Here is a 21,179-nt window from a genome sequence, read left to right on the forward strand (position 1 = left end):
CTTCAGATTAAAGTCTTTTATGCCCGTTCAACGTATGTGAAAGCAGCTGCTTACATGCAGCAAGGGCTGGCAGGGCTGGCTGGGAGGGTGTACGAGAGCAGAGGGGGCCTCCCTGGTTCTAATCATAGAATCACAGAATTGTTTGAGCTGTAAAGGACCTTAAAGCTCATACAGTTCCAGCCCCCTGCCATGGGTAGGGACACATTTCATTAGACCAGGTTGCTTCCTCCTTCAACACTTCCAGGGATGGAGCAGTCACACCTTTTCTGGGCAGCCTGTTCCAGTGTCTCACCACTCTCACCGTGAAGAACTTCCTATTGTCTAATCTAAAGCTACTGTTTTGTAGTTTAAAGTTCCCCCTCATCCTGTCACTATATGTCCTTGTGAAAATATGAAGGCCAGAGTCAGCAGGCAGCTTGCCGTGAGAGCTGTGGGTACTGTGACCCACACTGCCCACTCGGGCTGTCCTTGGGCTTTGGCCAAGCTCTGCACCACACCATGGGCTCTCCCATTGGGCTGTTTGCACCTGCAGAAGGAAGGTTAGGGCAGCAGCTGGCTGAGGTTGGAGGTGATGCTAGAGTCAAGTGAGGAGAGCCGCATCTCAGGTATTTTCCAGGAGTTCTTGACCATCAGTGGCAACATCCTGACATGCTGTCTTGTCTTCTCTGCAGTCCCAGATCCTGATCCTGTGCTCTTCAGATGCAGTCCTTTACACTGAACTGATAAGTATATGGAGGTAAGTGGCTTTATTTAGTAGCATTTTTATATTCTACATATCTCTGTTGCTTTTAGCAGTTGCTCTGACCTGGCTATCAAGAATAAAGTAATAAGAATTTGTGCTCTGGAGTGTAAGTGACTCCCATAGGAGTCTCTGTCCTTGAGGGAAAGGAGTAGATTAAGATAAATTAGTATCTTAATATTTTGCCCTTTGGCCACTGATATGTACTGGTACAGCTTTAGGCAAGTTCAGCCTTCTTCACTCATTCAGTGCAGAGCAGCAGAAGGGAGCAGACAGGTGTAGGCATTTATTAAGAATCAGACTTTTGCTTTCAGTTTGTTCCAGCCCTACTTAAAAGAACATGCAAATGGGAATACTGGGAGTCACTGAATCAATACTCTGTACTGGCTGTGGTGTACTGTCAGGGGCTAGTAGGAAATGCTTAGAGAATGACCATGTGGAGAGGGCAAAAGCAGATTGATGTGACCCCAAGTAAACCTTCCAGGTTTGGGGCAATAGCCTGCTCCTGAGCTGGGGGATGTGGTTAGACCCATTGCTGGAGTAGCTACGCAGAGGTCTAGTGCCTTTGAGCCCATTTGTATTTTAGAACGTGAAGCTAGATTATTTCTGCAAGGTACTATAAAACCAAAACCTGAGAAGATGTTTCCTGCCACAGGGGTGCCTGCAAAGTGTAGGGAGAGGTGAGAGATGACTCCAGGCAGAGGAGGAACAAGCACAAGAAGGCAAAGGGTCTGTAGAGAGCAGCATGATCTGTGGTAGCCTCAGAACAGCAACAGCTTGGGGTTTATGAAGTATTTTGGAGTCCATAGGTGTGCTGTAGTAGGGATTTAGAGGGGAAGGAGGAAGCAGTTTTTCAGACGTTTATGGGAAGCCTTCTCCAATGTGAGGGACAACAAGGCAGAAAGCATCATTAATCATGTCTGAAAATATGACACGAGCTAATGGAGATAGGAGCTGGCATCTCTCTGGTGAAAGAGATGAGACATAGGAGCATAGGAGGTGTAGATTCCCTCTTCTTTCAGATACCCAGGGGAGGTTTTTGGACACTGTGCGGATATAGGCATCTTTCCACTCTGGAAAATAATCAAGCACTCTGGGGAGTGGGTAGGAGAGACCTAGGAAATCAAACTGCATCTCCTTTCTCCACCAGACAAAACCATCACTTTGAGGCCTCCCGGCAAGGGGAAATAGACTTCTGCTGTGTTTATCACACATGATTAAACAGGACTCTTTAAGCCTGAAATCAGGATGAGGCGTGAAACTCAATTAATTAACTGGCAAAGGAGTTATCATGCATGTGAGCTCAAGGAACCCCGTGGCAGGACAGAGGCACTGGGTTGGAGGTCAAGACTGGTGGCTGGGGAGGCAGGGAGAGGAGTGAGCTGGGATGCTCCTGCTGAAGCTTGGCTGACACCCATTCCCATGGGAAAAGTGTGTGCCTGGGGAGCTGCTCTGACTCAGCTCCAGCTGCTGAGCCCTGGCCTCTTTTGTGGTTCTCTCTTGCTCCTGGGCTGGGGATTTCAGTCCCAGGATCTGCCCATCAGTCCCATCAGAAACTGTAATGTAGCGTGGCTGCTAAAATGTATCTCAGCCATCTTCCCATTCAAATGAAGAAAACACATGGAGACACAAACAAACTATATATAGAGATCTGCTGTTACCAAGAGGTCTGCAAACAAGATCCTCCCTGTGCACACTAAGTGTGGTAATCAAGATGGGGAGAGCTGGGTCTCTTAGAGGCAACAGGATGAAGGCTTTTAAGTCTCCTCCTTGAATATGTTTCCCCCCTAAGGGCAGCACCACTTAGTAGGCTTGGCTCTACCACAGGCTGAGGTATAGCTGTGTGCTTTAAGGATGAGGTAAGAGAAAACAGCTATTGGGATGGGTCAGTGTGGTAGCCCAAGGCTGCCTGGGTACCCACACAGTGCGTGCAGCAGACACCTTGGGTCTCTTCAGTCCTGTTTTCTAACAGTATTAATTTTCCCCCGAGGCTAAAATTCCTCTGCTTGTAAACAGGGCAGCCTTGCAAGGAATGCAAGTACTCAAAATACTCATTTTATAACATCATTCCTAGAATTTTTGTTCTCCATTTACCCTGGCCAAGCAATTCAGGCCCCAGATAGGTGTCTCTCCCTTCCCAGATCTCTTCCTTGCTCCCCAACCCTTCTTTTTGGTGTCTGGTGAACAGCATTTTTGGGTCCTGCTGACCCATTTCAACTTGAGGAGCCATGGTGGGCTGCTCAGGTTTGTGTATGGGAAACTGTCAGCCCTGGTGAGCATCCTAGGAGTTGTAGGGGGCCCTTGGATGCCCACCTTGCCCAGGAGGGTTCCTGTGTTCCCTGCCAAGTGAGGTCTTATCACACGCTGAAGTAACATGCCTGGAAGGACAACTTTGCTGCAGCTTTTCTTCATCCCTGTTTTAATTTTTATTTTTTTTCCTTTACCACACTTCAAATAATTTGACATTGCATATTTAAGACTCTTTTGTTGTATTCAGTTCACCTCATCTGACCTCACGATCTTCAGGATAATAGCAGATGAGGATGATAATATTCTGCTGGTTTACAGTGCCACTTTCAGTGACCCCACAAGCCCTTTAGCAATGGTTGCTTGTTAAGGCCTGCAAGCCATCTAAAGTGAGTTAATTTATTACTTCTGCTCTGTGTATGGTGAGAAATTGTGACTTGAACAAGTGAGCTGGAAGGAGAGGCAGGACTTACTGGCTTGAACCATGGGGCAGGAAGAACCCTGTTCTCTCTCAGCACCTACAGTGGCTCATATAGCTCTGTGTCTTGAGAAGGGCCTCTGCTGTACATAATCAGCACAAGTGCACGCAGGAGGTTAGGCTAAACGGAGAGGAGAGAAGGTCCCTGAGGAGCAGAACAGAAAAGGCTGCATGTGTGATAGTAGATAACAAGCTCCCAGGCTTTGTCAACCAAAGATTTGTATTGACTGCTGTGAAAAGGATGGTGATGAGGTACTATATGGATTAGAGAAGAGGACGGTGAGTGGGAGCACGGATGAGCTATCAGGGGTCCCACATTGGGAGGCACAAAATCCTCCATTTCTAAAATAAATGAGGTTTTCCAGCCACTGGACTGGCCCTCCCTCCAGCACAGTCCACCTCTTGTCGGTTCTGAGGCTATAAACCCTTGACCATGAGAGCCCCATCGCTGCACAGGGTGAGAGGCAGGGGTTGTACAGCTGGGCAGGAGAGGACACCCCTGGCTGCGGGCAGCCCAAAGGGAATGGCGAGGCTGATGGGAGAGGGCAGGTCACTCATTTTCTCTGGGGTGCCAGAGGCAAGAACCATGGGAATGGTGGGAAGAGCAGCAAAATGGTTCCCATCACTGACAGTGGAGCAATTTGCTCCTGCCCCAGCTGTGTGACAGTGATGTCTGTGCTGCAGTATCCAAGGCTGCTGTCTACCAGGGTGCTGATGGGAAAAGGGGGGCAGCCAGCAGTGTGGCTCTCTGGGGGGCTGTATACTTGTTTTTCTTTTCTGTGACATTACACAATATAAGGTAGAAAATGTTTGTACGGTAGCTCTATCGGTCCTTGGGGTGAGGGGGAAAGGAAGAAGGTGGTGGGTAATTTGAGGTTCTTTATTAGACCAATAAATCATTTATAATGTGCTAGCTTTCAGGCCAATCCCTTATTGCTTATGTCAGCCACAGTATGCTACATTGCAACTGAAGCTAGCAGAGCACACACTGGCTCCCCTAAATCAGAGGAACAGAGCCAAGGTGCATGGGGTGGGCAAGGTGCTGACGCTGGAGGCAGGACCGGGGCTCACCATGCTGGGGCATGGGGGAGAGGACAGCTTGTCCTTCACAGGTCCTGGAGACAAATCCAGCACATCTGGTGACAGGCACCTGGCCTTGTCCAAAGCGTGTTGTAGCAGCCTTGATCCTCCTGGGTTAAGGGGGAAGCATCAGGAGTTATAGATACCTGAGGGACCGAATAGTGGCCATGGGCACTTGAGGTGCCACTGGGCACATCACCTAGACTCCCCATGTCACCTGCAAGCAGAGACAGCAGGCATGACACAGGGGTAATAAACCCTACTGCCCCTGAGACTTTGCTGGTAGGAAGCAGAGGACAAGGCAGATTTTCTTGGTGGCACTCTGTTACAAGAGAAATGGGGGTGTCCTACGCCTGTCATCTTGTATTTTGGGGGTTTGGTGGAGCTTATTCCGTGCGGCTTGTCAGGCAAACTATCGCTTTGGTTTCTTGGGTGATCTGAGCACCCGTGAGGTTGCTGAAGGAGAATATCGCCTAGCTGGGAAGGACTGTGCTCACCTAGTCACAAGTGGGTGTGGTTTTGGTGGGGGTTTGTTTTTGGGTTTGTTGGGCTATTTTTGGTTTTGATTTTTTTGTTTTGTTTTGTTTTGGTGGAAGTTCCTTGTTTGCTGCGTTTCACAGCTGTGTCTCCTTCAATTTGAGCTTATCAGGTTCTGCAAAATGATGCCTTTTCAATAGCCTGCCTGTGTTACCCAGTGCTTCAGAATGCACAGTCACCTGACATTTTGGTAAACAATACCTGTATCAATTTCTCTCTTCATCCTCCTTTCCTCCCCCCAGCAAAGGAATCAGCTTATCTCTGGAGTTAGGCAAACACAACAGAGGAGATGGATAAACTCTCCTTTCAGGTGAATTCACATGAGGGTGAGATCCCAGGTCATCTGAACAAATATGATTCCCTGTTAAGTAACCAAAAGCATTTGAAAGAGGGACCACTGAATGGGCTGAGCATGTACAACCTGCCAGTGTGCTGGGATTTGAACCCCTCCCTGAAAAGCTGAGCAGATTCAAAGGAACCTAATGGGGAGAGGTAAATGTAAAAATGCTAACAAATACCATTCCCTGTTATGAAATACACAATTGGGGTGGGAGGGAATTGCATGGTATGCCTGTTTCTGTGGGATGTGGTATAACTGTAAGCTTCTACAATGTTCTTTGCATCCTTGTGGACTGCCTGATGGAAGCAGCAGCTAAAAGCAAATCAGAGGGTGAGTCTTGCTGGTGAGAATTAGTAGCATCAGGAGAGAAATACTGTACACCTAACCGACTGAATTATGCATTATGCTGCAAAATCCCCAATGTCAATACGCAAATGCTATTCCTGTTGTTTTGCCTGTGATGACTGGCAGCAAAGAAATTCAAATCACATCCACACAGCAATTGTCCTGCTATAACTAAGTCTCTCCTATCCAAGCAGGTATGCTTGTGCAGACAAAATCTATGCAGTATAGTAGATGCTTTAGGAAGAGGCTGAAAAAAGGATGCTGAAAACATTTTCCTGTGTTAAGCAATACAAAATGTTGTCACCCCTTTTTCTTGTGGGCATTGTAGGCTAGATGTTACCCCAGACCTTGGGACGACTGGGTGAAGAAGTCCATACTGAGGCACTGAAAGTGATTTGAGGCACACATCTCCATGGAAGAACTTTTCTCTCTCCAAATGAGATAAGAGAATGGAAAACAGAGCCAAACTAAGTGTCATCACCAATACAAAGGAGCAGTGGGGTCAGCACTACATGGCAGACTAAGAGGATTATGAAATTGCATGTAATAAATGGTAAGAAAATTATTATTTTAATGAACACAAGATTGTTAAAATCCCCTTCTATTGGATCTTGCCAGTGTGTTTGCAGAGAGAAGAGCAGATAACAAAGCTAGATAAAAACAAAGCAGATAAAAACCCTACCTTTTGTTTGCTGCTTAAGTTGTCTTTCCATTGCTTCCAGAAGACATAAATCAGTTACTAATCACACTCCCTGTTTGAGGTGCTGTGAGTGTTCATATGTTTAATCTGTCCTGGGTGCTTTTAGAAACAATTGTGCTAAGGTGAGGATGAGAACTGCACAGAATTGTCTTGCCCTTGTTAATACCTTTCTTTTCACAGAATAAGGCTGTGTGATAATTTATTTTTTTTTCCTGCTTGGTGATCAAGTTAAAAATTTGGACTTGAAGAAAAGCAGGCATCTGAGGTTTAAAGTGTCATTCTGTTTGCATTCTTTGGATGTCTCTTTCTCTTTCAGAACAGAAATGACGCCACTTCAAGATGTTTGGGAAAAAACTAAGCAAACTAGAATATGTTTTAGCAGTGACCTGCTGAATTAGAATAGTTGCTGTAAAATGGTGGCATTTTATCCACATACTTCCAAGTGGAATAACCTAGCAGCCTATGGAATGTAGCTTATCCCAGGTTATGAGCTCCTTAAAGGATTGTGTTGTGGAAAACAAAACATGGATTTGATTAGATCAAAAGCAAGACCTCAAACACCTGTGCCACCATGGATGTCAGGGCTTGCTGAGGAGCTGGGAGAAAACATGGCAGCGTTTCCCTTTGGGGAAGGTGAGTCTGCCTGCCATCATCCCTCCAGGGTGAGCAGGACTCCCTCAGCCTGTGAGAAAGCTGTTCGCCCACGAGTCAAATGGCTGCTAGGAGGGAGCAGGAGCTTGTCCCTGGTCTGGCACTAGGATGTAGACAAGGCAGGAAAGCAGCAGATGTGTGGGAAAGGAGGACTGTAGATCTGAAGCTTAAGCTAAATGAAAAGGACAGGGAGCATGGAAATGATGCTGCCTTGTACCCATTCTGAGGTGCTGGAGGAGCCAAGCTAACAGAGGACAGGAGAGGGTATGTGCTGTCTGGGAGAGCTTGGGTACCATTAGCACTGTCACACAGACAACTTAAAATGAGCCTTCTGTTGGGAAGAAAGAGTTAAAACAATTTTGAGTCTTGCAAGTCTCCCAGTCTCAAACTGTAACTGTTGAAGATCAGCAGCAGAGGATTATAAAGATAAGAGCAAGGGAAACAGGCAAGAAGGAGCTGGTGAGGATCAGACCGCAGAGTAATAATGACAAGTCCTCCCAGGCAAAGAAGCTGAGGATAATCCCTGGACCAAGAAGCATGCAAATCACCCAGTGCTTTTCCTCAGACAGAGAGCCTCATCAATCTCCTTTCCACCCTGATGCTGTGTTAGGTGATGAGATGATGCTGGGAGATGGGCTGGGAGAAGCCCCTTCATGCTGACCTCACAGGGGTCAGCACAAGAGTGGCAGTGGAGTCACTGGCTCCCCTGGCATCAGGCAGCCACTGATGCTGCATGATGTGGTCGCTGCCCACAGTGCAGGCAGCTGCGACCTGAAAGCTTCTCACATGCATGTGTGCTCCTCAGCTGCTCCAGCTCACTGCTGTCTTTTCTCATTTCAGATCCTTCGCTGCACGCCAGGCATGCTGAAGAGACAGGAAAAGATGGGGCCATCCCAGGTTCACCTAGAGACTTCCTGCTCAAACGCGCTTTCACGTCCTCAGCCATTGCTGCTTCAGCAAGTGCTCTGCCACATCCTTGCCGCTTGGCTGCTCAGGAGCAACCGAAGGGGTCTTGCTAGCAGGTCCTCCAAGTGGGCAGTGATGAGCTGAGGGCATATTTCAAGTCTGTGTTTGTAAGTAGATGATTACAGAAAGCAGCCCCCAGGCTTTGTGTTCATGCTGGCTGCTTCTAAACACCAATGTTGCGGGTGTGCCACTGCACCACTTCCCAGCTCATTTTTCAGTCCTTGAGTTGGACCCTATCTTCACCTTTTGCAAGGCAGTTTTGACTCTGTAGGTAACCCGATCTCACTGTTAGGATTTGTGCAAGGAGTCCTGTGGCCTAAATAGGGCTGCAAAATGACTTTATCCAGTCTACTCAGGATCTGACTTCTGCCACTTAAAAGCTAAGGGGTTACAGGGACATTCACATGGACCAGCAAGAATAACCTGTCAGGCTTTTCTCAGAATCTGGGCTGACTTTCTTGAACCTTTCGGACACAGCATAAGGACTCCTTTGTGGAAAGTTTGGAAGATGGCACAGAGCAGAGGCATATCCGCAGGTCTAACTTGGCCATCTCCCACAACCACAGTAAGATGGAATCGCTTCCCGTTAACCCAGGATGTGACAAATTAGTGACTTTGATAGCACCTGGAAAGTAAAGGAAAGTCAAAGCCAGGCCTGTGCTCACAAGCAAGGGAAAAAACAACCAGAGCTGAGTTTCAGGCAGTTGAAGCATGGAGAAGGGATGAGCAGAATAAGCTGCCCTCTGCTGCAGGCTGGCATGCTCGTACATGCTATTCCTTCTCCAAACTTCAGGGTGCTTGGCCCCCTTGTTTTCTCCCCAGGAGAGACAAGCCCAAAGGGAGTGAGGCTTGCTGGGATGGAAATCGTGGGTTCTGCCGGATGACCTGTCTTGCTCACCATGGAGGCTGTGAGATCTGGGCCAGGAAGAGGGCAGGCACTCTAGGAAGAGAGGGTCTCGTCCCTGCATCATACACCAGAAACAGCATGGGATTTGTGTTCTAGCCTCAGAGCCTCCAAGATCTGGAGCTTTCAAGCAAGCTGAGTGCAGCAGGTATTTGCCCCTCTGTTGCCTAACACTGCAAACAGGGTATGTCAGAATCATGGGACAATCCCCTGGATTTCTGGCTCCATCGCTTCTTGTTAGAAGTGTTTTTTTTGTTCTAGTGACAGTCACGATACATCCAGGAATGCATGTAGTGTAGGAGAGTCAGTGGCACGGTAATTAGTGGAAGGGCTATGTGGATTTGTTTGGGAAGAGCTGGAAAGGCCAGAATTGTGAACATAGCTGGGATGCTTTGATCCATGTGCTTAGCAGAACAGCCCTCCAGGCTGTCACATCAAGTGGCACAGAGCATGGATGCATATCAAGAGCCTTTTCCAGCAATCCCCTTGTGCAAATGCTAAAACTATAAAATACTTCCTGAGGACTGTGATCTTGCAGCAAGGATTTGCTCCACTCCACTTCCCTTTTGCAATGTGCTTTTTTTGTCTTCACAAAAGGTTTCCTTGGCAAAAGGGAGCTGCCAGCTGGCCACAGCTGGCCAAGGGGCTAATGGAAGTATTCAGCTGTATGCAGTTGCACAAACAAAATCATCTATTCAAAGAAAAGTCATCGTTTTGACTCTGGTTTTTCATCAGGGTTTATTACTCTAGGACCACTGCCAATATAAACTTTTCTGGCTAAAATGAACAACAAAAAAAAAAAAGCCTAGCTTGCTTTTCATATGCTTTGAAAGCATCCCTCGTCCTGGCTGGTACCACTGCTGAGTACCCCTCTCTTCACTCTTTTTTGTCCAAGTGGTCACTGACTTCTCAGTGTCACTTTCCTCCTTTCATCACAATGGTGACTTACCCATTTCATTAAATTCTTATTTTTAAATGATGAAAGCATTTTAATTCCTGATGGCTTTAATAACATCACTGCCTGTCTTCCTCCTTCCTTTTTTAAACCACCTCTAAACCTTGGGAATGGAACAAGCTGACAGGTTTCCTTTAATTATCCTCACTCTCCACGCTCATCTCTTCCACGGTGCCTTCAAGGGACACCACTATGAAAGATGCTACACACACAAACAGCACACCCAAATTGAAGCAGAGAACAAAAACAAAAAGTCAAGAAATCCACCCTTAAAGAAATTAATAACAAATACAGCCAGGCACATTTCATAATCCCCATTAGGCAGTACTGCTCAGATACCATGGTGATGAGCCTCCTATAAATATTTCCACAGCAGTAAAACTGCCTTAAAGGGACCACACAGCAGCTCATGTGCACCAAGAGGGAGTGTTTCTCTGGAGGACCCTCTTGTCCTGTCCAGACTGCATGGCTGACATAAGCCACATGCCTAAGGAGGAAGACACCACCATCTGCTTTTCTTTTGCCTGTCATGAGCACCAAGAACAACACAGCCCTGGTGTTATGTCCATAACTCTGTGATCTGACCACAACATATTGCTAGGGACAAGGGTGGTCTACACTTTACTATTCAGCAGTCTCTCAAAGCCAAGGAGCCAGGCGAACGCTGCAACCTTTAGCTGCCCAAATCCTTTAGCTGCTCCATCACTCAGCCTGAGCCTTCACACAGCACAACCACAGGGAGGAGCTTAAAGACATGGCTTGTAATGGAGCCAGATGTGTACTTGCTTATCCTCCCAGAGGCAAATGTTTGTGGAGCGGAATAACACCTGATCAGGTTGCTAGGATTTCAGGAGCTCCTGTTCACAGATCCAGGAGCTGAGCATGAGGGACAGGGAGGAGGGAGGGGAAGAAACACATGCTCAGATGTTTAGGTTTCTGCAGCCAACTTCTGCTCATGCTGCAGGAGAGCTTTGAGTTTCTTGCCCTTGATGTAACCACCACCAGAAGTTCGTTTTCGCAAAGCCTTCTCGTCTTGAAAGCTACAACTCACACATCAGTACCTCATCTGAGAAGAAACAGTAACTCTGTTTGGATGGGCAGCAGCACCTGGGGAGTGATTCTTCACACACCTGCTGCTGTTCACAAATAGATGGGAAACTTCATATTGGAAAATAATTTTCAAAGGACAGCAGCTCCACTGGAACAGAGGACATAAAACCAGAGAAATGATGCTGTGGAATAAAGCTGACCTAGCCTTGGTGCTCAGGGCCCAATGCATGGTTGCTTTGAGTGACTGTATAGAGGAGCTAGAAACCACTTGGAGCTGCTGCCTCATAAATGTTTCAAGTAGAGGCTAGGAATAGGGAAAAAAAACACCAAAACCTATTTCTTGCTATTTACTAAACTATTTACTTAGTGCATCCCTTACAGCAAGAATTGGAAAGGCATGGGAACATGAGTTGATTGCCTTTTTGGGCTTCCTCCCACAACAGGAGGAAGACTTGGGGGTCTTCAGAGAAGGACTTGGGGGTGCTGGTCGATGAGAAAATGAACATGAGCTGGCTTCAGTGTGTGCTTGCAGCCCAGAAAGCCAACCGTATCCTGGGCTGCATCAAAAGGAGCGTGACCAGCAGGTCGAAGGAGGTGATCCTGACCCTTTACTCTGCTCTTGTGAGACCTCACTTGGAGTATTGTGTGCAGTTCTGGTGTCCTCAACATAAAAAGGACATGGAACTGTTGGAACAAGTCCAGAGGAGACCACGAGGACGATCAGGGGACTGGATCACCTCCCATATGAAGATAGGCTGAGGAAGTTGGGGCTGTTCAGCCTGGAGAAGAGAAGGCTGTGTGGAGACCTCATAGCAGCCTTCCAGTACCTGAAGGGGGCCTATAGGGATGCTGGGGAGGGACTTTGCATTAGGGACTGTGGTGACAAGGGGTAATGGGTTAAAACTTAGACAGGGGAAATTTAGATTGGATATAAGGAGGAAATTCTTTCCTGTTAGGTGGTGAGGCACTGGAATAGGTTGCCCAGGGAGGTTGTGAATGCTCCATCCCTGGCAGTGTTCAAGGCCAGGTTGGACGAGGCCTTGGGTGATATGGTTTAGAGCGAGGTGTCCCTGCCCATGGCAGGGGGGTTGGAACTTGACGATCTTAAGGTCCTTTCCAAATGCTAACTATTCTATGATTCTATGATTCTAACAGCTGTAGCTAGTCACAAGATAAGCTAGAGGGCATGTATCTATGTATGCCTTAGTGCCCATGCTGAGTTTTCATACATGCAGTCCTATAGGAACATTTGAGGGTGAGGAGTCAACTCTTTTGGCAAAAGTGTGTGATTAGCTGGTTGGACTGCCTATAGGATGATTGGAGGTTAAGAGACCTTACAGCCCTGATCACTGCTGCTCACTCTCTTCATTGCCACAGGCAAGTCTTTTCTGATCTTCCCCACTGCATCTTGCACTCTTTCTTGTTTTCTAGCCTTGTGTTTGTGTGGTAGTTCCTGAACATGTCCACATGTAACTTGTTTCCTTTAATTATACTTTAAAATGATATCTGTAGGTCCTCAGTAAAGGGTGGCTGTCTGGGTGTGCAAGCAGTATGGAAACACAGTGCTAACCCCCAGGTGCTGGTGTATTTGGTAAGTTTCTTGACTGCCCTATTTACATGGAGACTAATCAGCTCTCAGTAGAGTTTCTTTTTGATCCTTTGGCCTATCTCAAGGGAAGCACAACACTAACTGACAAAATATGTATATTTTGGCTTTCAAAAACTATTACACTTTGCAACTGTCACCAGACCTTGAGCTTTCTGGTTGCCAGGGAAACATTGCAGGAGATAACCTGATGGCAGCTGTGAACTGCATCCGTTCCTCTCCCAGTGCTAAACCTGCTCTTCCAGAGATGCTTGCTATGGTTTGGGATATTTTGTTTTTAGAAAGAGGGGGCTCGAAAAATAAGGTTATTTGCAGCCTAAAGGATATTTCCTTCTGAAATGGAACTGTTTAGGAGGTCTTGCTCTTTGGGTTCAAAGTGTGTGTAGCAGTGGCTCAGCAGCAGTGGGTTTTGTGGTGCTTTAATACCAGGGGCTGCTGGAGCAATCGTGACCCTGTCCAGATAATGTGGGCTAGAATCAGTGGGGGGTTTGTATAGTGTCAGCTCTGGATTTGTAATACTTAGGCTCTTTGGATCCATCAGTTTGGAGCACCACAAACTTGTGTCAGTGTTGTATACTCCAGGTAAGATAGACGGAGCCTCCTTTCTAAGGCCATAAAAAGGGTGCGCTGAGTTGTCCCAGAGGGCTGTCAGGAATTGTGTGCCACCTCTTTCACTGAGGGAACCTTGTGCTGTTGTTTTCATCAGAAACATTTCTTATTCTCCCCTTTTATATTATGTAACATGTCATCAGGCAAAGGTGGGATGTCAGAGAATCTGACTCTGATTTTCTCTCTGTGCTAGCTGGGTCCAAGGTAGTAGAGAAGACAAAAGGTTATGCTGTAGGTAAGGTAAGGTAAGTGAAAATAAATCGTAAGTAGGCAAGTGTAGGTAAGGTAAGTGATAATAGAAGTGAGCATCCCTGCTGGTTTCTCCATCCACTGCAGAGGTGAAGTGCCCCTGGATGCAGCTGGTGATGAGATACTGGTTGGGGCTGGGCTGAAAAGAAACCAGACAGCCTGGGTCTGGGCAGCCAAGGGACTGGGGGAATATAAGCTGTGGGTCTGCCAATGTGTTGGCAGCACCTCTGGTGAGGGAAAAAAGGGGATGAGCACGTGGCCCCAGGGAAGCCGGATGTGTGTATTCCTCTTCTGCTATGACAGACAGCCCTTTAAAGACATAAGATGCAGCTCTTTTTCTTGACACTCAAAGAACAGGGTGACAAGCTGCTGTCAGGGAAATGCTGTCTAACTCCCTTTCCCCCAGTAATTTCCCTGGTAAAACTGCAGTGCAGTGGAATCAAATGGTGACAGGAACCAAGGGAGAATAGATGTGTTTTACATTTTTTTTTTTTTTTTTTTTTTTTTATTCTTATGTTTCCAAGCATGCATCTGTATTGGGAGCCGTGTGCACACTGGTAAATCTTGCCAGTTCAAATAAATTCTTTTAGTGTTAAAATTCAACCTTTAGTGCTTCCCCCTCTCCTTAAGAAACAACAAAGCCTTGAAGATGCTCCCAGCTTGCATGGTATTAAAAAGATATCTTGGCTGAAATGGAAATAGCATCTCATGTTTTCCTTTGAGTTACATGTGCAGCAAACACCTTTGCTGCTCTTTTAGGTGGTGCTATGAAAAGTCCTCTCTGCTGATAAAAGGTAAATTTTAGGTGGAGCAGAGGGAGAAGGAGGGAGAAGATGGTGAGGATTATGAAACTACCTCACAGGCAGACAGTTTGTGTCCTGAATTGTGCCAAAATAACTGGGAGCAAATCTGAGAGTGAGACTGGCAGTGCTGGAGTGCTGCTGCACACTTGGGCATAAGAGTGAAGCCTGGCCCTTGATGGACACAAGACCAGTGAAACCTCCAGGGAAGCTGCTTACCCCAGTCATCCTCCTTTGGTGATTGACTGAGGTTCACTGATGGCTGCTTTCCTTATTTCTGCAAACAGGAGAGGATTTCCTGGGTGCACAAGGAAAGGGAAGGGGCAGGAAGGCAGCAGCTTCCCATCAGCTCCTGTGTTGTGTGGCTGGGGCCTCTCCTCATCACCTGAAGCTGGAGTGGATGGACACGTGGCTGCTCGCCTCTTCCCCCTCATGCAGTACTTGCACTGGCTTTCATCTCTAAGGAAAGTATTCATGATTTGATTTTTATTTGAAACTTTTACTCTAAGAGCCCATGTTTGCCCTCCTAACTCCTGCCAGGCCTCAGAGAGGGTCCTGATAAGAACTTTTAGAAGGGGCTTTCATGGAAGAGCTGCAATTGTCCCTCAGAGCTATAGCCGTGATATGCTGGGCAGTCCTTTGTTGATATTCAAAGCAGAGTGTTTTACTCTTAGGATGGATGTAAATTGTTTTAAGGCAAATCCTTGGGGTTTCATTTTGCCTTTCCCAAAAGTAGCAGCTGCTCATGCTCAAGAGCTAGAAACCCTGCAGGTGTTTGTCCATGAGTGCTGGCTTAGGTCATTAGGATTAATCTAAGCAATTGTCTCACCCTTTACTTCAAAGGGCTTAGGTCCATTCATGCAGATGAATTTGGCCCCAAAATTTATGTATCTACTTCTTTTGTACTTCCCATCCTCAAAAAAAAAAAAAAAATCAGATGTCCTTTGGTAGAAGGTCGCCACACTTTCTGCAGAGGGGAAATAAGGCAGAGGGACTTAGAATACATGAAAAGCTATTTTTTAAAATTTTTTTTTAATAAGCTATAGCAAATTCATTATCACTGAGTCCTTAGGAACTGCCTTAGCACAGTGGAAGAATTGATTGCATAAATGCCAGCTGTAACTCTCTTATTTTTTGTAACAAGGCATTACTAAAGGCAGATTAATTCAGTGCCATGCTCCAATGAGACCAGTGTTCTTTTGTCTGGGACTGGCATAGGAACCCTCTAATATCTAGTATTTTTTTCAGCCATGATGCGAGAAGTCTAGCAGTGGTCCAAAACACACACCTGTATGGCAGCAAGAAGTCATGAAGGGTGCACACATGTAGGTTAATTGTCAAGGGAAACCGACTTCAAGTACCATCAAACTGTTTTCAAATGTAATTATGACACCTAAGAGGATGATTTTTTAGAGATCAGGGAGCAGAAATTATTCTTTTGCTTTGCACATCTGAATGCAGTTTGGCTACAGTCAAATTAGCTGTTTCAGCCTACTCTGACAGTTTGCTCTTATCTCTCTTTCCTCTTGTTGTATTATTAATAATAAAAAAGTTCGAGATGGCAGTAGAGACCTATCTGCATGGAGCAGGGCTGGAGCCACCGACTGCCTTTAATTGTGGATGGTGACCACTGTTTGAGTGCCCCTCAAAGGGATGTGCTGGCCCCAGCGATGGCAGGAAGCTCTTTGCCATGCTGCCTGCGGGTGTTTGAAGGGCACAATGCTTGATTTGAGCTAACTCATTTGCTTCCACTTCCCCGCCTGCCTTCCCTCTCACTTTCCCCTTGCACAGCTGCACTTAGTAATGAACCTGGCAGCATTAGAAAGTCACTAGAAATAACCCAGCTGCCCCCATCGGTTCACGAGGAAAATGACTTTGTAGCTGCTCTCCGTCCATTAATTGAACATAATAAGGCATTTAGTGACAGAAGGATGGTTGATGAGCCTTAGCTGAAATAACAGGGGCCTTGTCGAGAGCTGGCTTTCCATTGTTGGGGAGGGGTGTGGAGGGTCCTAGTGCTGAAGTGTGGAGTTGGAGTTGTACAGGGGTAAGAACAGTGGGAACCTGCTGCTTCCTGATCCGGAGGACATGCAAGGTGCCTGATGCTGAGCAGGGAACCACAGCCCTGCATGTTGAAACACTAGTGTGGCTGATCGACTCCAGGGAGAACAGGTGTCTGCATATCCAGTTCATGCTGCAGTGCTCGCCTGGTGAAAGCCATGGGGAGCTGCCCCCCTACGAGGGGGAAAACTGGTGGCTGCTGGCTTCATTGCCAAGCACCTGATGATAGAGGAGTCCTTCAAAAAGGGCTGGACACAGGACCCTCTATCCCTGTGTGAAGGAATAGGGCAGGTTGCATGGAATACCAGTGTGGACTGGGAAACTCAGGCTCTTTAGTTACCATGCTGGTTGTGTTTGCTGGAAGAATTAGGAATGGGTTGGGGTGGGTGCTGGCCTTTTGTGTCAGACAGATTCTTCCTGCATTTCTAGTAGCCTGGAGAGGAGGAAGAGGGCAATGCACTTGGTGACTGTCCTGCAGGAGTGCAAGGGATGTTCTTGCAGTCCAAGCTTCCTCATTTAAGGCAGCAGCTCTTGCATCAGCAAGATGTCTTGCCAGCCTCAGCCCCTGATGTTACGGGGTTCGCTACACCTCATTGCCATCTCAGTTCTGTGGGGAAGCAGTTCAAAGAGCTGTCACATCAAAGCCATGCAGCTCTTGTCAGTCTCAGTAGGGAGACAGAGAGCGAAAGCATCTGTCCTGGGAGAAACTGGCTTGTGGAGACAATGGGGAGAACAGGGCAATTCACCCCAAGCCAGGGAGCAGGTAGTCTAAGCTACCAGCCACTACTGCAGCTCCCATCTTGCCTGCAGTAAGAGTCACCCTGCAAGCTAAGGTGTGTGTCTCCCAGAAAAGCCAATCAGACTTTGTGGAGGGCATGTGCAGGTGGAGCATCTGCTTCAGTTCTGGTATGTGCAGCCAACGAACTGGTTGGCACATCCCTCACCTGTGAGAAGGTCTGTTGGCAGGAGGTGTTTCTTTGTCTGAATGAGCACTTGGTAATGTCAACATTTCTCCGGGCTAGTTTAATGTTCTCCTTGCCTATTTGTTTTGTTTTAACGTATCTCCTGAATGGTACTACTTCCTCCAGAGGGTCTGGATGTTTCACAAAGGGATCTAAATATTAACCCTGCATGGGGAAACAGAGGTACAGAACAGATGGTTGGTTTGAGCACAGGTTTTCCAGCCCCCAGCTCTTGCTCCATCATTACAAGGTCCACAAGGAACAGGAGGCAGGTCTGGCACAGAAACCTGCCTGCCTTCAGGAGTAAGGGTGGGCAACTGCACAGCAGTGTAAAGGATGAGAGGGAACAACACTTTTCTGGGTCAGGCTACAGAGGTGGGTTTTTGGCTTGTATGCAGCATCCTGGGAAATAAGGAGGATTGACAGCTCTGCTGGCTGCAGTACCAGCAAGGGTTTTTCATGCACCCCTTTGTAGTGGTTGAATGGGGCATTAGCTGTCCCCCTGCTCAGATGGGCATGTCCTGGTTGGGCTGGGACTGCTGCCCCACAAATTGATTCCATCTGCTCTAATGATGGGTATTACTGCTGCAACCTTCATTATTAATTTTAATGAACACCCTGTCATCACTTGGCAAACTTCCCAACCTCCCCCATGCCTCAGGACACCTGGCCAAGAGCCAGCTTCCTTCCTCCCCAGGGCATCCATCCCTCACAGTGTGCTGGGAGACAGACAGCTCCTCAGTGCCACAATGTCAAAGCACACCATGAAACAGTTGCTCCTTCCTGTGCTAGGCTCTGGTGCTAGTCTTGTCCCATCCGGTGTCCCCCCAAAGGAGAGGGGCAAGGACTTGGGCATAGTTGGCAAGTCTCACTGATGGCAGCAAGCCTTGTGCTGACGCTTAGGCACAGAACAGTGGGGCAGCCTTGCTTTGCTGGTGTGCCTTGTAAAACTGAAGGGAGAAGGCTGATGCCAAGTCCTGACCACATACCCACAGCTTTTATTTCTTGCTCTGCTTGCCTCCGTCTCTGAGGACAGCTGGAAAGCTCTCTTTCTTTCTCATTCCCTAGAGGCTCAAGCCTCCCTGTTTGACTCAACTAGTCTAAACAGACTTGCTTTTTTAGGATTTTGGGGGTTTTGCCTTAAGCTTTTCAAAACCTGGAGACCTGAGGCATACACTGCTCATAAGAGTGAAATGCTTTGTGGCTGGATCCCATGAGTTTCATTTCTTTTTCCACAGGGAAACATATCTGCAAATCATCTCAGAGCAGAAGTCCCAGGATGCAGAGAAGAGGAATGTAATTTTTTGCAGCTTTAGCTGGCAAGTTATTTCAATTCCTGCCAAACCAGCGCTGTGGTGGTTCTGGGGTTGTTCCTTGTTTTGGGGGCCTTTTTTTTTTTTTTTGAAAGTGAAAGAGGGAGATTTGTCACACTTCTGCAGGCTAGATTTAGAGAGGGGAAAAAAAGTATCAGGGCTGGCTCCTCCTATTCTTGCACTTGATCCCCTTGACATCCTGCCTTGGCTGGATGCAGTGTGTGCAAAGAGACCAGTTACATCACAGCCATATGCAGCTGGAAGTTTTGATTTCAGGGGGTAGCAATCCAGCTGGGTTTCTGGCCATCCTGGCTTTCCCATCTCTACTGGGTAGAGGAAGAGCTTCCCCAAACACAGCAGTGGCTGAGTGAAGCTCTCAGTCTCTAAGTCTTGACTATGCTCCTCCCAGAGACAGGACATGACCCAGCCACATGGGTATCATTTTAAAAAAGCAGCATCCTGCCCTGGAAACCACTGTAGAAGGGCTCTGCCATTCCTGCCCCAGCAGCACAGGCTGCTGAGCAAATGGCTAGCCTGGGCATGCACAAGTTCTGGCTCTCGCCTCCAGCTCCTGTGTGTGCAGGAGGCAGGGAGATGCAGGGGAAAAGAACTGCATTCTGGGCTGCCACAGCTGCACCAGCACCCTCATTCCCAGTGTGCTGGGGCAACATGCTCTCCTGCACTGCTTTGTGCTCTGTCTGAGTTAAAAAGGTAATTACTGGCCAGAACGACTCGAAATGCTCTGGAAATTCAGATTCTAATACCTACATCTGGAGCCCAGAGGGTCCTGGTGGGAGGCTTCTCACTGTAGGACAGGTCCATTATGGAGAGCTAGCTCTTGGACAGGGATTGCTTGAGCAAACTCCTCCAGGAAGCAGCCTTAATACAGTAGGTAGCTCTTACCTCCTGATCAATGAGAGACCTCTGCATCCTTGCAGATGTGTCGCTGGAAATGCCATTATTCAGGAGGAAGGCAACACTGGTGCTCTGGCAGCTCTGGTCTCTGCCAAGGGGCATGAAAGGGCAAGCGAACCTCCAGGCTTGCAGCAGCCACACGCCCCCTATGGCAATGAGCTGCTCCTCTGGGATAACAGGGGTGCTCCTGTGAGCACCAGAGACACACACTGCTGACTGAGGTCTTCCATATCAGCTGCTCATAGTATTGCCAGACACTGAGTGTTCCAGCTGAATATTTCCATGCCAAATGTCTGCCTCAGGCTCATCTTTTTTTTTTTTTTTTTCTTTTTTAAACAGAAGCTTCAGCAAAATTGGTTCAGTTATTTCTCAGAGCAAGACCAAGGAAAGATATGTTCATAAAAAGTCTTGCTATGTTTGAGAAATGCAAGCTTCTGCAGCCCCAGGGAAGACCTGCAGTAAGCCCTGCACATCCTTCTCAGGTGGAGTTGTGAAGTGATGCCAAGCTGGCCACCTCCGCTTTGTGTGCTCTGTGCTCTTCATGTTTTGGACGGTGTGAGATGTTGGGGTCTCCTTTGGAGGAATATGGAACTGTCTGAGCATACCGAGTGTTAGGCAACAAAACTCATTACCTGGGCATTTTGTAATACTAAAACTAGAAAGATATCTGTGTCTTAGTCTCATCCCTCTCTCCCTCTGCTCTATTTTACAGGGCTGCAGTGAAAATCAACTCACTATATGATGTGAACCCAGGTGCTATAAGCATGATCTCAAAAGAACAGCCCACAAGGAGGTATTGATCTGTTAGGGAGACTACAGGGCAGCATACAGAAGGGGAGGGACATGGCCTCACTCCCTGAATAGCAAGGCTAAACCAATGTTATACCTGTGATTGTCAGGCAGTCCCATCCAGCCCAGCACTAGGTTACGTAGGAAACCATGGTGGGGAAAGGATGCTGATGAACCCAAGTCTTTTAATTTCCCCCCCTCCAGTTTCAGTTGCTATTCTTCTAATAAGTGAGAGGAATTCAAGCTATTTGTTCCTGGCTGCCAGACCCTAGTTTCTGGGCTGTTGTCTCTTACTTGTTTTCAGTTGCCTGGCTTCTCATAGTGATCTGTTCCTTCCTTCATATTTTAGTATTCCACCCTGTGGGCAATGATCTCCCCTTTGTCACCAAAATACTGCATTAGCATATCCCCTGGTTTTCTGTGCTAAGGTTGTTTAGAAGCCCGAAACAAAAAAAAACAGCAGACAGAAAGGAGTTTTATCCTGTCCTCCTTTCAATGCTGCCTGCTGCCAGCTCCTCTCTAGTCATGTTGCAACTCACCTTCCATTGCTCACACTAATCTTCAGCTTTACTGGCTTAACTGTCAATTTTCCACTAGCAGATATTTTCTGTGAAGTCCAGATAGATGAGAACTACTGCCATGCCTTTGTCTAGGGAAGTATTTCACCAAAGAGTAGCATCTGTACAGACCATGACTTACCTGTTGTAAAACCCACCTTGTGTCTGATTTTTATCTACTTTTGTCTTCCATCTGGCCTTCCCTTCACATGGGGTATTGCAAAACTTAAGTGCTTGTGTGTATATGTCTTTATCCATCCCATGTTGTTCCTCAGTCTTTTAGTACCATACCTCTTCCTCCTCTTTTGCTTGCTAGATTGTTTAGA

At 47.2% G+C, this 21,179-nt stretch overlaps 1 protein-coding gene across 1 annotated transcript in view; it reads left to right on the top strand.

Annotated features, from left to right (window-relative positions):
* The first annotated feature begins 6,066 nt into the window (after positions 1 to 6,066).
* IGSF3 (immunoglobulin superfamily member 3) overlaps positions 6,067 to 21,179 on the top strand; it is a 157,420-nt gene continuing 142,307 nt past the window's right edge. The window contains exon 1 of the mRNA XM_061344382.1: positions 6,067 to 6,319. The gene's annotated coding sequence lies outside the window, so the exon portion shown is untranslated. The remainder of the gene's footprint in view (positions 6,320 to 21,179) is intronic.

The sequence above is a fragment of the Neopsephotus bourkii genome, unplaced genomic scaffold (genome assembly GCF_033783945.1).
Source record: "Neopsephotus bourkii isolate Nb327-2 ecotype Australia unplaced genomic scaffold, CSIRO-AGI_Nbou_v1 NB_214, whole genome shotgun sequence".
NCBI lineage: Eukaryota > Metazoa > Chordata > Aves > Psittaciformes > Psittacidae > Neopsephotus > Neopsephotus bourkii.